This window comes from Lynx rufus, unplaced genomic scaffold, assembly GCF_022079265.1.
Source record: "Lynx rufus isolate CCGP_SWC_20201006 ecotype Redwood Valley unplaced genomic scaffold, mLynRuf1.p SCAF_6, whole genome shotgun sequence".
Taxonomy (NCBI): domain Eukaryota; kingdom Metazoa; phylum Chordata; class Mammalia; order Carnivora; family Felidae; genus Lynx; species Lynx rufus.
The window spans coordinates 16,110,296-16,125,285 of NW_025814878.1; the positions used below are offsets into that span (position 1 = coordinate 16,110,296).

The 14,990-nt window shown below is 37.7% G+C and overlaps 1 pseudogene; it reads left to right on the forward strand.

Annotated features, from left to right (window-relative positions):
* The first annotated feature begins 2,608 nt into the window (after nt 1-2,608).
* Nucleotides 2,609-3,636, forward strand: LOC124528037 (60S ribosomal protein L26-like; annotated as a pseudogene).
* Nucleotides 3,637-14,990: the final 11,354 nt, after the last annotated feature.

Genomic DNA, 14,990 nt, shown 5'->3' on the forward strand with positions numbered 1-14,990 from the left:
TATTGTAACCTATAAACCCATAGATCCAAGAAGCTCCGTGAACCCAAGCACAAGATACATGAAGTACACCAAAGCATATCATAACTAAATTACGCAAAACCAATGATAAAGAGAACATCTTAAAAGCAACCAGAGGAAAAAAGACATATTATGTAGAGAAGAAAAAAAGATAAAAAGATGAGGAAAACAGCAAATTTCACATCTGTAATAATATAACAGAGAAATGGTGGAGGACTAAAAGGTAAAAATATTAAAAGAAAATACTGTCAGTCTATCATTTTATACACAGTGTATCTTTTACAAACGAAGGTGAAATAAATATTTTCTCAGACATAAAAAACTGAAAGAATTTATTACCAACAGACTATAAAATTTATTACCAGCACACTGTAAGATATATGAAAGGAAGCCCTTCAGGCAACAGGAAAATGACGCTAGATGGAAATATGGACATCTACCAATAAAAAAGGAAGAATACCAGAAATGGTAACTACATAAATAAATATGCAAGTTTTTTCTTATTATTAAATGTCTTTAAAAGATAATTAGCTATTTAAACAAAAATAATAAAAATATAGTGTGGGATTTATAAAATATTCCAATGAAAAATGTATGACAATAATAGAACCTTAAAATAGGCTCATAAACTATTTGTAAAATGATATAATATCCCTTGAAAGTAAACTGTAATAAGTGAATGAGGGATACTATAAACCCCAAAGCAACTAAAATGACAAAATAACATTCCAGGAAAAGAGAACAAAAATGGAACCATTAAAATGTTTAATTGATCCAAAAGAAAGCAAAAAAAGAGGGAAAAGAGAACAGAGATGGAACAAATAGGAAACAAACAGCAAGATTAGATGTCAATCTAACACAAAATAATCACATTAAATATAAATGGTCTAATCACTCTTAATTAAAAGGCAGAGATGGTCAGATTGGATAAAAAGCAAAATGCTTTTTTTAAATGCTGCCTACAAGAAAATCTCTTATTAAATATAAAGATTCAAACAGATTGAAAACAAAAGAATAGAAAAAAGATAGCTAACACAAATCAAAAGAAACCAAGAGTATTTCCATTAATGCTAGACAAAACACATTTCAGAGCAGAAATAGTAGTAGTGATAAAGAAAGTGATTTCTTAGTGATAAAGAGATCAATTAATCAAGAAGAAATAATCTTAAGTTTATGTATCAATATCAGCTTCCAAATGCATGAATTAATAAATTAATAAAATTCCTTTCTATTTAAATAATTTTTAAGTTTTTATATTCACCAAAACCCTCCTCTGGCATTAGTGGATACATTTGTTACAACTGATGAGCCACTATTGATACATTATTAACTAAAGTCCATAGTTTATATTAGGATTCACTATGTGTTGTACATGCTCTGGAGTGTGTGTGGGGGTGGGGGGAGCATGTGAATGTGTGTGTGATTTTCTTTTTGAATTGAATTTAAATAAACATATCCACATGTATCATACTAAATAGTTTACTGCTTTAAAAAATTCCTGTGGCCCACCTATTCATCACCCCCTTCCTTCCTGGAAACCACTGATTTTTTTTATGTCTCCACACTCTTGCCTTTTCCAAAATGTCATATAGTTGGAATTGTATAGTATGTAGCCTTTTTAGAATGGCTTCTTTCACTAAGTAATATGCATTCAAGTTTCCAGTGTGTCTTTTTGTAGGTTATAGCTCATTTCTTTTTTGTTGTTGAATAATATACCATTGTCTGGCTATGCTCAATTTGTTTATCCACTCACCAACCAAAGGGCGGGATTGCCAGACTCTATGATAACAGCATGTTTAGTTTTGTAAGAAACTGTCAAACTGTCTTCCAAAGTGGCTGCATCATTTTGCATTCCCACCGGCAGTGAATGAGATCTTCTGTTTCTCCATATCCTCACCAGCATTTGGTGTTGTTGGTGTTTTGGATACCTATTAGCATAGGTACGTAGTAGTATCTCATCATTATTTTAATTGCTTTTTAGTTTTTAATGGATAGTTTTTATATATAGTTTTTAACATGTTTAATATTTTGAGGTTTTAGTATTTACATTAATTTACATTTTTATGAAAGTAAATTCAAAGTAAAATTTGAATATCATTACTGTACTACATATTGTGAGGTTGAAGAACATATTTTATTCAACAGTTTAACTTCATTTATAATATTAAGATATTTAGATATATGGAATTATGGTATCTATTTGGATGTTTGCCTTGTGGCTGTCCTGTTTGGGGCAGGGGAATGGTCACAATTTTTGAGAATCATTGAGAGGTTGTAGACAGTCTCAGTAGAAATATGTACATAAACAAATACAGACAAAATTTTGTGTGCCTTTCAGGGATTCACAGACGTCCTAAGACTCATTCATGTATTCATTCATTATAGGTCAGCAACCCCTGCCCTGAATTTCTGACACATACTGCCCATTCAGTTTCCCAAAAGCATAGTCCCAAGATTGTCATCCTTTACATCTACATTTATACTCCTCCGGAGGCATCCAGTTCTTTAAAGCAGTGATTCCTTCAGCCTGCTATAAAACATTCAGTACTTCTTTCTTTTTGCGGCCATCGCTGAAGTGCCAGTGGCCAAGATGAAGTCCAATCCCTCTGTGACTTCTGAGCGGAGCAAGAACCATAGAAGGCATTTCAATGCACCTTTCCCACATTTGCAGAGAGATTGTATCTTCCTCTCTTTCCAAAAAGCTGAGACAGAAGTACAACATTTGACCCGTGGCCATCCGGAAGGATGATGAAGTACAGCTTGTGCAAGGACACTACAAAGGTCAGCAAATTGGCAAAGTAGTCCAGGTGTATGGGAAAAAGTATGCCATCTACACTGAATAAGTACAGCGACAGAAGGCAAGTGGCACAACTGTCCATGTGGGCATTCACCCCAGCAAGGTGGTTATCACTAGACTAAAAGTGGACAAAGACCACAAAAAGATCCTTGAACGTAAAACCAAATCTCACCAAGTAGTAAAATAAAAGGGCAAATATAAGAAAGAAACAATTGAGAAGATGTAGGAATAAACTAATCTTATACACAGCTTTAAACAAAAACTATTAAAATGAAAAAAAATAAAACATTCAGCAAACTAACCTCACGTTAACCTGATCAGACCTCTCCCTGCATTACCTTCATTCATGTAGCCCAAGAATAAGCCACTGCCAATTTGTTCAACTTGCAGTTCTCTGACTGTATCTCCAGGCTTTCCAGTGTCTCCAGCTTTATATAATTTTTCCACCTGAAATTCCCTTTTCTTTATCTCTGCCTTTTGAAATCCTACCATTATTCAAGGCTCTTTGATGTAACCTTTTCTTCCTTCCCCACCTACTCTAAAAGAATCTCTTCTTTTTCTGACCTCTCAGAACACATTTCTATACTCATTCTTTCATTCATCTGTCCCTCCTTCATTCATTCTATCAATCATACAATGAACTCGGCTGAGCATTCACAGTACTGGGCACTCTACTGGTACAGATGCTTGTGCTCTGGAAGATTTCAGGTGAACAGGAATGCATCTAAGGGAACTGATGAAGGCCTGAACTGGAGTACAATAAGACATAGAGGTTAAGAGTCAGACCATCCAGGGGCGCCTGAGTGGCTCAGTCAGTTAAGCCTCTGACTCTTGATTTCTGCTCAGGTCCTGAACTCACAGCTCATGAGTTTGAGCCCCACCTCAGGCTTTGCACTGACAGCACAGAGCCTGCTTGGGATTCTCTTTCTTTGCCCCTGCCCCGCTCTCTCTTCTCTCTCTCTCTCTCTCTCTCAAAATAAATAAATAAACATTTAAAAAAAAAAGAGTAGAGGTGCCTGGGTGGCTCAGTCGGTTAAACGTCTGACTTTGGCTCAGGTCATGGTTTGTGGGTTCAAGCCCCGCATTGGGGTCTGTGCTGACAGTGCAGAGTCTGCTTGGGAGTCTCCCTCCCTCTCTCTCAACCACTCCCCCACTCTCTCTCTCAGAAGTAAACGAATAAACATTAAGAAAAAAAAGAGAGGGGCGCCTGGGTGGCGCAGTCGGTTAAGCGTCTGACTTCAGCCAGGTCACGATCTCGCGGTCTGTGAGTTCAAGCCCTGCGTCAGGCTCTGGGCTGATGGCTCAGAGCCTGGAGCCTGTTTCCGATTCTGTGTCTCCCTCTCTCTCTGCCCCTCCCCAGTTCATGCTCTGTCTCTCTCTGTCCCAAAAAAAAAAAAAAAAAAAAAAAAACACGTTGAAATAAAAAAAATAAAAATTAAAAAAAAAAAGAAAAGAAAAAAAAGAGAGAGAGAGAGATTGTCTGGGCTCAGAGCTTTGCTGAGCTGGGTGACCTGGGCCAAGTCACTTCACCTTCCTCTGCTTGCTTGGTTACCTAAAAGTCAAGATAAAAAGGGCACCTATGTCATAGGGCCTATATGGGGATGAGTGAGTTTACTACATAAAGATCTAAGAGTGTTTGGCATGTAGTAAGAACACAGTAAATAATATCATTGTGAATGAAAGGAAAATGGCAGGTAAGAGTAGACTTTCCTAAAAATATATGTCTGAGAAACCTTTCACACAACCTTGTGTTCTCCAGTGTTTGTTGAAGAAGATTAAATAGACAAACACAAGCTTCTGGCAGGGTTCCTTTTCTGAGCTGGCTTTGAGCTGGTTATCTGTGTTTCAGGTACCTTTGATGACTTCTGTCCTTATAGCCATCAGTTGATGGTCTCTTGACCTAAAGAGTAGCTTTCAAAGGTCACTACTACCACTTGAGTTGGTTTTGTCTGATTGCTTGTTCATTTTTAATTGCTCTGGACCTGATAAGTGTGCAAAGAGGTTTAAAATGTTAAAGGCTTTTCTATATGACTGTACTAACACTTCCTCCTGACAAGGCAGGGCCCTCCCAGGAGTGAAATCAAAAGACCGATTTTTAGGACGACAGGTCACAGAAAGTATAGGTTACAGAGTCAGCAAGCAGGTAAATGGCCTTTTATTTAAAAAAAAATTTTTTTTTAACGTTTATTTATTTTTGAGACAGAGAGAGACGGAGCATGAATGGGGGAGGGTCAGAGAGAGAGGGAGATACAGAATCGAAACAGGCTCCAGGCTCTGAGCAGTCATCACAGAGCCCGACGTGGGGCTCGAACTCACGGACTGTGAGATCGGGACCTGAGCCGAAGTCGGACACTTAACCGACTGAGCCACCCAGGCGCCCCTGGCCTTTTAATATATTGTAAAGTATTTTATTAAAGTTGGAGTGTTTGAAAGCACAGTACCTGCTTTCAATTTATGGGTTGTTAGCTTTCCCAGCTGAATAGAGTGAGCAAGTCATTTAAACTTCCTGGGTTTCAGTTTTGTCATCTGCCTTATGGGGATAATTCCTCTATTCGGGGATAAATAAGATGACGTACATGGAAGCACTTGAAAATAGAGAGGAGGAAAGTGTATACTGAAAATGAGCATACACTTGAGGAGTATTTGTTATGGCACAGACTTTATGAGTCTAAATCCACCAACTTTTTGAACTAAGTGCATGTGTGCTTTGACTTTGTTGAGCCGCTCGCTTTCTTATATTATTACTTGAATGACATATCAACCCATTATATGTGTTCACCTTTCGAATAGTTGAATTGCATTTCAGTGCCTGACCATGAGTTATTGTGACTCAGAACACTTAAAGAAGTTTGACTACATGCAGAAAATTTATGAGTAGCAGAGTGAGAACATGGCAGATTTCCATAAATCACTTTTATTGAGAGTTGAGTCACTCTTTGCTGTGAAAATAATTTATAGGGCAATGTTCCATTTGAAGAAAAATGAAAATTAATGGCATTTGTCAAGATGATGATGAATATATTTCAACACCAGTGGAAAAGAACAAGTTTCACAGAAAATGTAAACCTTACACCAGATTATTTATCATCATGACTATTTCAGGCTCTTTGGTAAATGTTAGGAAGTTTGGCTGAATTAGATACCGTTCACTGAGCTAGCTGCTCTCTGTGCCTCCCACATCCACTTTGAGCCATTGTATCTGCTGCTTTCCGTCCCAGGAGGCTTTGGCAGGAAACCCAAAGGCAGGATGAGACTGGGCCAGGGAATTTCTTCTCTGCTTCTCTGGGTGACGCTGAGGCTCTGGCTGTAGCTGCTGCTGACCATCACAGTTCCCGTGGAGCTCAGCCTGCCAGAGCTGTGGGGAAGGAAAGGCTTCCTGCCAGTCCTGTTCTAGATGCCCCAGTTTTCCTTCCTGGTTCTCTTCACTTAGATAAATTTAACAGATTTTCATCAAAATCTCACCTCAAAAGGACTTGTTTCCTGCTGGGGCCAAGCCAGATATATTCTCCATTAAGCAAAGTTTATAAAACTTCTGGAGTATGGATCTCGCAATAAGCTAGATCTTCATCTACCAAAATGTTTTCCAGATATCTTTATCACTGTGTTCCCTTTATTAAAATGTTTCTAAAATAAACCAAAACATCATGTGTGGTGGCCAGGCTAAATTATACTTCCCAGAATTCCCCTGCCCGTGTGTTTCTGCATAGGGAGGGGCACAGGAGAGAGTCTTGCATGAGATTTGGAGGGAATCTTTGTAGCTCAAGCACACGCACACCGTTGTTTACCTGCTGGATGACCTCATTGGTGTGAGGCAGCAGCCAGGCTTCCAACTGTTTCCACCTGCCCCGGGATCCTCCTTCACCTTTTCTGACTCCCAGACCAGGGGTGTGTGATTAACTCCATCGTGAGGGGACTCAGATTCTGCAGGACACTCATAGCATCAAGATCTGGGGCAATGAGAATTGACACGGGTTTCAGTCTGTCCTTGTGAGCCCCACCTTGTTTTTGCTCTTCCCCACTTTACATCTGTCTTTCTTTCCCATCTGCCTGTGCTCTGGACTTCAAGCTCAGGCATCAGCCTTACAGAGTCTGCTTACCCAGCAATCTAGCTGTGTAAGGACACCTCTTTTTCCTTCTTTATCCTCTCAACTGGCCATTCCCTGAATATACCATGAGCTTTCAGTTCTCCATAACTTTGATCCTGACAGACCCTCTACCAGAATGAGCTCCCTAAAAGCCCAACACGAGCTTTTGAAACACTGCACAGACTTCCAATTCTATCCCAAAATAATATTACTTTTATAAACTCATTTTTCAACATTTCAATTAAAAATAGCCTACTCATCCTAGGAATAGCCACTGTATTTATGCTGCCTTTCATTATAGTAAATTATAAATTTTCATATTCATAACTATGATTTTACTGTAAATTATAAAGCCTTCACTACATATGATTCACTTTGGTAGTCCTGGGAGCACCTAGTCTCTGAATTTTTACCTAACAGCTGCACAACACATATTTATTAAGTGGAATTGGTATGTAAGCACTAAATTTATAGAAGGAAAGAGAAAAACCTCAAGTCAGTGCTCTTTGGATAAAATACTCATTTAAACTGGAGTAAATGCTTTATCAACAATCTAGTATTATTCATTACATAATTCTCTCTAAATCTATATGTACTTACTTGGAATTGTTTTGAGTGATTTGTATTAATACACAAAGCTTAATATGGTTTTGCATCAGGAAGAACAACTTGTAAGAACTATTTTCAGCTCTAACAAGGAAGTGACAGTTTTTCAATTTTTAGCAGAGTGTTATGACTTATCTCAGTCAAACACTTGCTAGGTCATTTAGTTTGTCACTTATGTTACCTTACTTTCTCTTTTAACTCTCAGGCCTGTTCAGAAATAATAATAAAAAGAAAATTATAGTTTGATTGCTGCTAATTTTCTTGTAACAGAAGATAAAAGTGAAAATAATTTCAACATTGAATTGTCTGTGTTAAATATGACCACAAGACCTATTTCATATCAATCTTTTGTCCATGTTGGCCAATTTCTGTCAATTTCTCAATTAGTTCTCTGTGTATTTGATTCATACAGGAAGATACAGCTATAGAATTTGAAATAAATAATAAATTCCCAATTAAAATTAATAAGTTATTTGAAAATAAACCCCACATTGGCCTTATAAGGACACCGATTCCTGAAAAATCGATTTCATATTAACCTTTTTGTAATTTTATGTTGTTTGTCCTCTTCCTATCCCTCTTCTGTGCCCTCTCTGACCTCTTTTTTGTGCCCATATTTCTTGTGTCTGATCTGATTCAAACTATTTCATATGTTTTGTATTAACCCTACTTGTACGGGAAGTGTTGGGGCACCAATCAGAGCTCAGAATCACACATCACTCCAGCTGAATCCTAAACTGGAAGAAGGCTTAGGAAAGTATATGGATGGAATGAAAATAAACTATTAGGTTAATATTTTTAGTTCTAATTCTATATCCGAGTTTGAGTTGTTTTTTAATACAAAGAAAGTCAATTAACTTTCTAGAGCAAGGAAAACAAAAGAAAAGACAAAAGGGGGGCGCCTGGGTGGCTCAGTTGGTTGAGTGCCCGACTTCGGCTCAGGTTATGATCTCACAGTTCGTGAGTTCGAGCCCCGCGTCAGGCTCTGTGCTGACTGGTCGGAGCCAAGAGCCTGCTTCCGATTCTGTCTCCCTGTCTCTCTGCCCCTTCCCCGCTCATGCTCTGTCTGTCTGTCTCTCTCTCTCAAAAATAAAATAAACATTAAAAAAAAATTTTTTTTTGAAAGAAAAGACAAATCGTTCCGGCAGTGACTCGTGGAATCATTCAGGTTCAACACAAAGCACAACAACAAGAACAACAAAACTATCTTTTTGCAAAAGTTAGTTTTGAAAACTAGATTTTCTAGGTTATTGATTCCTCTGCCCACTTTGAAAAAATTAGCTGCCCTTTTGGAATTTAATAAAAAGTAACAGATTGTCACAGTTACTGTCATTAAATGCAAGAATATGGGAGGGTGTGTCAGGAAGCAACAGTTCCTCAAACTGACAGTAATTAAAATGTGTATTCAGGGTGGCCTCCTTGGTGACAGAAGGGCAGCAGGGTCAAGGCACTGAATTGGGGAAGGATGAGTGGAGAAATGGGTTGAGGATCTGCTAAGTGTTTGCACTCTGCTGAGTGTTGTAGATATGCTAGAGCTATAACCAAGCTTCCCTAGGCTCTATCAGCCTTACACTGGGTAGGCAGTTCCAGAAGACTTTTGAGAGTTCCCAGAGGGTTCACACATGTACTCATGAATGTCTGCAACTGTTACTTGTCGCCACCATCCTGCAGAATCACAGCGCTATCTACTGACAGGTCTTCCCAGCATAGCTGTCCACCACAGTGGAGATGCCCTCAAGATGACAAAGCAGTTGATATCCTGCTGTGAAGTGCGGAAGGGATTGTCCCACTCCACACCCTCATTCATGTGCAAGACTTACTTAGGTGAGTTTCTAAGCTGTGCTCCTCATTTCCAACATGCTAAGAGTTTTTAGCAAAATACCCTTTTTTTTGTAGAGAGAGGACTCAAATTACCAATAACAGAAATGAAAGAGGAGACATAACAACCACACCATAGAAATACGAAGGATTATAAGAGAATATTATGAAAAATTATATACCAACAACGTGGACAACCTGGGAGGAAAGGATAAATTACTAGAAACACAAAACCTCCCAAAATAGAATCAGGAAGAAATAGAAAAATTTGAACAGACCAATTACCAGCAATAAAATAGAATCAATAATCAAAAAACTCCCAACGAGCAAAAGTCCAGGACCAGATGGCGTCACAGATGAATTCTACCAAACATTTAAAGAAGAGCTAAACCTCTTCTCAAACTATGCAAAATATAGAAGAGGAAGGAAAGCTTCCAAATTCATTCTATGAGGGCAACATTACCCTATACCAAAACCAGATAAAGATACTACAAAGAGAGAGAGAGAGAGAAGAGAACTACAGGTAAATATCTCTGATGAACATAGATGCAAATATCCTCAACAAAATATTAGCAAACCAAATCCAACAATACACTAAAAAAAATCATTCACTCACAATAATTGTGAACTCACATTCACCCACAATAATCAAGTGGGATTATTCCTGAGATGCAAGAGTGGTTCAGTATTCACAAATCAATTAACATGATACGTCACATCAGCAAGAGAAAAGATAAAAAGTATATGATCATTACAATAGATGCAGAAAAAGCATATGACAAAGTAAAATATCCATTCATGATTTTAAAAAATCTCAACAAAGTAGGCTTAGAGGGAACATATCTCACCATAATTAAGGACTTATATGAACAACCCACTCATAAGTCAATAGAGAAAAACTGTGAGCTTTTTTTTTCTTGTCATATTTTTTTTTTATTGTCAAGTTAGCTAATATACAGTGTAGTCTTGGCTTCGGGAGTAAATTCCCATGATTCATCACTTATATAACAACAACCAGCGCTCATCCCAACAAGTGCCCTTCTCAGTGCCCATCACCCATTTTTCCCAAGCCCCCCCCCAACCAACCACCCCCATCAACCCTCAATTTGTTCTCTGTATTTAAGGTCTGTTATGGTTTGCCTCCCTCTCTGTTTGTATCTTATTTTTTTCTTCCCTTCCCCTATGGTTTTCTGTTAAGTTTCTCAAATTCCACATTTGAGTGAAATCATATGATATCTGTCTTTCTCTGACCTATTTATTTCACTTAACATAATACCCTCCAGTTCCATCCACGTTGCTGCAAATGGCAAGATTTCATTCTTTTTCATTGCTGAATAGTATTCTATTATATATAAACCACATCTTCTTTATCCATTCATCAGTTGATGGACATTTGGGCTCTTTCCATAATTTGGTTATTGTTAATAGCACTGCTAGAAACATTGGGGTACATGTGCCCCTACAAATCAGCACTCCTGTATCCTTTGGGTAAACTTCTAGTAGTGCAATTGCTGGGTCATAGGGTAGTTCTATTTTTAATTTTTTGAGTAACCTCCACACTGTTTTCCAGAGTGGCAGCACCAGTTTGCATTCCTACCAAGAGTGCAAGAGGGTTCCCCTTTATCCACATCCTTGCCAACATCTGTTGTTTCCTGAGTTGTTAATTTTAGCCACTCTGACAGGAGTGAGATGGTATCTCATTGTGGTTTTGATTTGTATTTCCCTGATGACAAGTGATGTTGAGCATTTTTTCATATGTCTGTTAGCCATCAGGATATCTTTTTTGGAAAAGTGTCTATTCATGTTTTCTGCTCATTTCTTCACTGGATTGTTTGTTTTTCACGTGTTGAGTTTGGTAAGTTCTTTATAGATTTTAGATATTAACTCTTTATCCTGTATGTTATTTGCAAATATCTTCTCCCATTCTGTCTGTTGCCTTTTAGTTTTGTTGATTATTTTCCTTGCTGTGCAGAAGTTTTTATCTTGATGAGGTCCCAATAATTCATTTGTGCTTTTATTTCTCTTGCCTTCAGAGACATGTCAAGTAAGAAGCTGCTGCGGCCGAGGTCAAAGAGGTTGTTGCCTGTTTTCTCCTGTAGGATTTGCATGGTTTCCTGTCTCACATTTAGGCCCTTTCATTCATTTTGAATTTATTGTTATGTATGGTGTAAGAAAGTGGTCCAGTTTCATTCTTCTGCATGTTGCCATCCAGTTTTCCCAGCACCATTTGCTAAAGAGACTGTCTTTTTTCCACTGGATACTCTTTCCTGCTTTGATGAAGATTAGTTGGCCATATATTTGGGGGTCCATTTCTGGGTTATCTATTCTATTCTATTGGTCTATGTGTCTGTTTTGGTGACAATTCTGTACTGTCTTGATGATTACAGCTTTGTGATACAGGCTAAAGTCCTGGATTTTGATGCCTCCAGTCTTGGTTTTCTTTTTCAACATTACTTTGACTATTTGGGGTCTTTTGTGACCTAAAATACAAATTTTAGGGTTGTTTTTTCTAGCTCTAAGAAGAATGCTGGTGCTATTTTGATTGGGACTGTGTTGAATGAGTCGATTGCTTTGGGTACTATTGACATTTTAACAATATTTGTTCTTCTAATCCATGAGCATGGAATGTTTTTCCATTTCTTTGTGTCTTCTTCAATTACTTTCATAAGCTTTGTGTAGTTTTCAGTGTATAGATATTTTACCTCTTTGATTAGGTTAATTCCTAGGTATTTAATCAATCTTGGTGTAATTGTAAATTGTAAAAGGATTCATTCCTTTATATCTCTTTCTGTTGCTTCATTATTGGTGTATAGAAATGCAACTGATTTCTGTACATTGATTTTATATTCTGCAAATTTGCTGAGTTCATATATTGGTTCTAGCAGTTTTTTGGTGGAGTCTTTTGGGTTTTCCATGTAGAGTATCATGTCATCTGTGAAGAGTGAAAGTTTGACTTCTTCTTTGCCAATTTGGATGCCTTTTATTTCATTTTGTTGTTCTGACTGCTGAGGCTAGGACTTCCAACACTATGTTAAACAACAGTGGTGAAAGTGGACACCCCTGTCTTGTTCCTGATTTTGGGGTAAAGCTGTTAGTTTTTCCCCGTTGAGGATGATATTAGCTGTGGGCCTTTCATATATGGCTTTTACAGTGTTAAGATATGTTCCTTCTATCCTGACTTTCTTGAGAGTTTTTATTAAGAAAGCATGCTGTATTTTGTCAAATGCTTTTTCTGCATCTATTGACAGGATCATATGGTTCTCATCCTTTCTTCCATTAATGTGATGTATCACATTGATTGATTTGCAAATATTGAACCAGCCCTGCATCCGAGGAATGAATCCCACCTGGTCATGGTGAATAATTATTTTAATATGCTGTTGAATTTGATTTGCTAGTATCTTGTTGAGAATTTTTGCATCCATGTTCATCAGGATTATTGACCTGTAATTCTCCTTTTTAGTGGGGATTTATCTGGTTTGGGAATCAAGGTAATTATGGCTTCATAAGATGAGTCTGGAAGCCTTCCTTCCATTTCTATTTTTTGAACAGCTTGAGAAGAATGGGTATTACTTCTGCTTTAAATGTCTGGTAGAATTCCCCAAGAAATCCACCTGGCCCAGGACTCATTTGTTGGGAGATTTTTGATAACCAATTCAATTTGTTTGCTGGTTATGGATCTGCTCAAATTTTCTATTTCTTCCTTTTTGAGTTTTGGCAATGTGTGGGTGTCTAGGAATTTGTTGATTTCTTCCAGGTTGTCCAGTTATTTGCCATATAATTTTTCATAGTATTCTCTAATAATTGTTTGTATTTCTGTGGTGTTGGTTGTGATCTCTCCTCTTCATTCAGGATTTTGTCTATCTAAATCCTCTCTTTTCTTTTGGAGAAGTCTGTCTAGGAGTTTATTAATTTTGTTTATTTTTCAAAAAACCAGCTCTTAGTTTCATTGATATGTTCTACTGTTTGTTTGTTTGTTTTTTATGTATTGTTTGTTTCTGCTCTAATCTTTATTATTTCTCTTCTGCTGCTGGCTTTGGGCTTTTTTACGGCTGCCTTTCTAGTTCCTTTAGATGTGAGGTCACGTTATGTATGTAGGACCTCTATTGTTTCTTGGGTAAGGCCTGAAATGCAATGTATTTTCCTCTTAGGACTTCTTTTGCTGCATCCCAAAGGGTTTGGACTGTCATGTTCTCATTTTCATTTGCTTCCATATATTTTTATTTCTTCTTTAATTCCCTGGTTGACCCATTCATTCTTTAGTAGGATGTTCTTTAACCTCCATGTATTTGGGGGCTTTCCAAATTTTTTCTTGTGGTTGATTTCAACTTTTATAGTGTGGTGATCTGAAAATATGCATGGTATGATCTCAATCCTCTTATATTTGTCGAGGACTGTTTTGTGATACAGTGTGTGATCTATTTTGGAGAATGTTCCATTTGCACTGAGAAGAATGTGTATTCTGCTGCTTTGGAAAAAGTTCTGAATATATCTGTTAAGTCCATCTGGTCCAATGTATCATTCAGAGCTGTTGTTTCCTTATTGATTTTCTGCCTAGATGATCTTTCCATTGTTGTAAGTAGAATATTAAAGTCCCCTATAATCACAGTATTGTTATCTATACATTTATTTATATTTGTGATTAATTGATTTATATATTTGGGTGCTCTCATGTTGGGCATAAACATTTACATTTGTTAGCTCTTCTTGATTGATAGACTCCTTAATTATGATATAATGCCCTTCTTCATCTCTTGTTACAGTCTTTGCGTTAAAATCTAGTTTGTTTTGGGGCACCTGGGTGGCTCAGTCAGTTGAGCATCCGACTCCAGCTCAGGCCATGATCTCGCGGTCTGTGAGTTCGAGCCCTGCATCGGGCTCTGTGCCGACAGCTAAGAGCCTGGAGCCTGTTTCGGATTCTGTGTCTCCCTCTCTCTCTGACCCTCCCCTGTTCATGCTCTGTCTCTCTCTGCCTCAAAAACATAAATAAACATTAAAAAAATTTAAAAAAAATCTAGTTTGTCTAAGTATGGCTACTCTGGCTTTCTTTTGCCATCCAGTAGCATGATAGATGCTTCTCTAACCCCTCACTTTCAATATGCAGGTGTCCTCGGGTCTAAATTGAATATCTCATAGGCAGCATATAGATGGATTTTGTTTTTTTAATCTATTCTGATACCCTATGTCTTTTGATTGGGGCATTTAGTCCATTTACATTCAGACTGATTATTGAAAGATATGGATTTAGTGTCATTGTGTTATCTGTAGGTTTCATGCTTGTGGTGATGTCTCTGGTCCTTTGTAGTCTTTGCTACTTTCCACTAAGAGTCTCCTTAAGATTCCTGCAGGCTTTTTTTACTGGTCATGAACTCCTTTAGTTTTTTTTGGTCTGGAAAAGCCTTTATCTCTCCTTCTATTCTGAATGACAGCCTTGCTGGATAAAAGATTATTGGCTGCATATTTTTCCTATTCAGCACATTGAATATTTCCTGCCACTCCCTCCTGGCCAGCCAAGTTTCAGTGGACAGGTCTGCTCCTACCCTTTTGTGTCTACCCTTATTGGATTGTCCCTAGCTGCTTTCAGCATTCTCTCTTTATCTTTGTATTTTGCCAATTTCAGTATATGCCATGGTGTTGACCTGTTTTTGTTGATTTTGAAGGGAGCT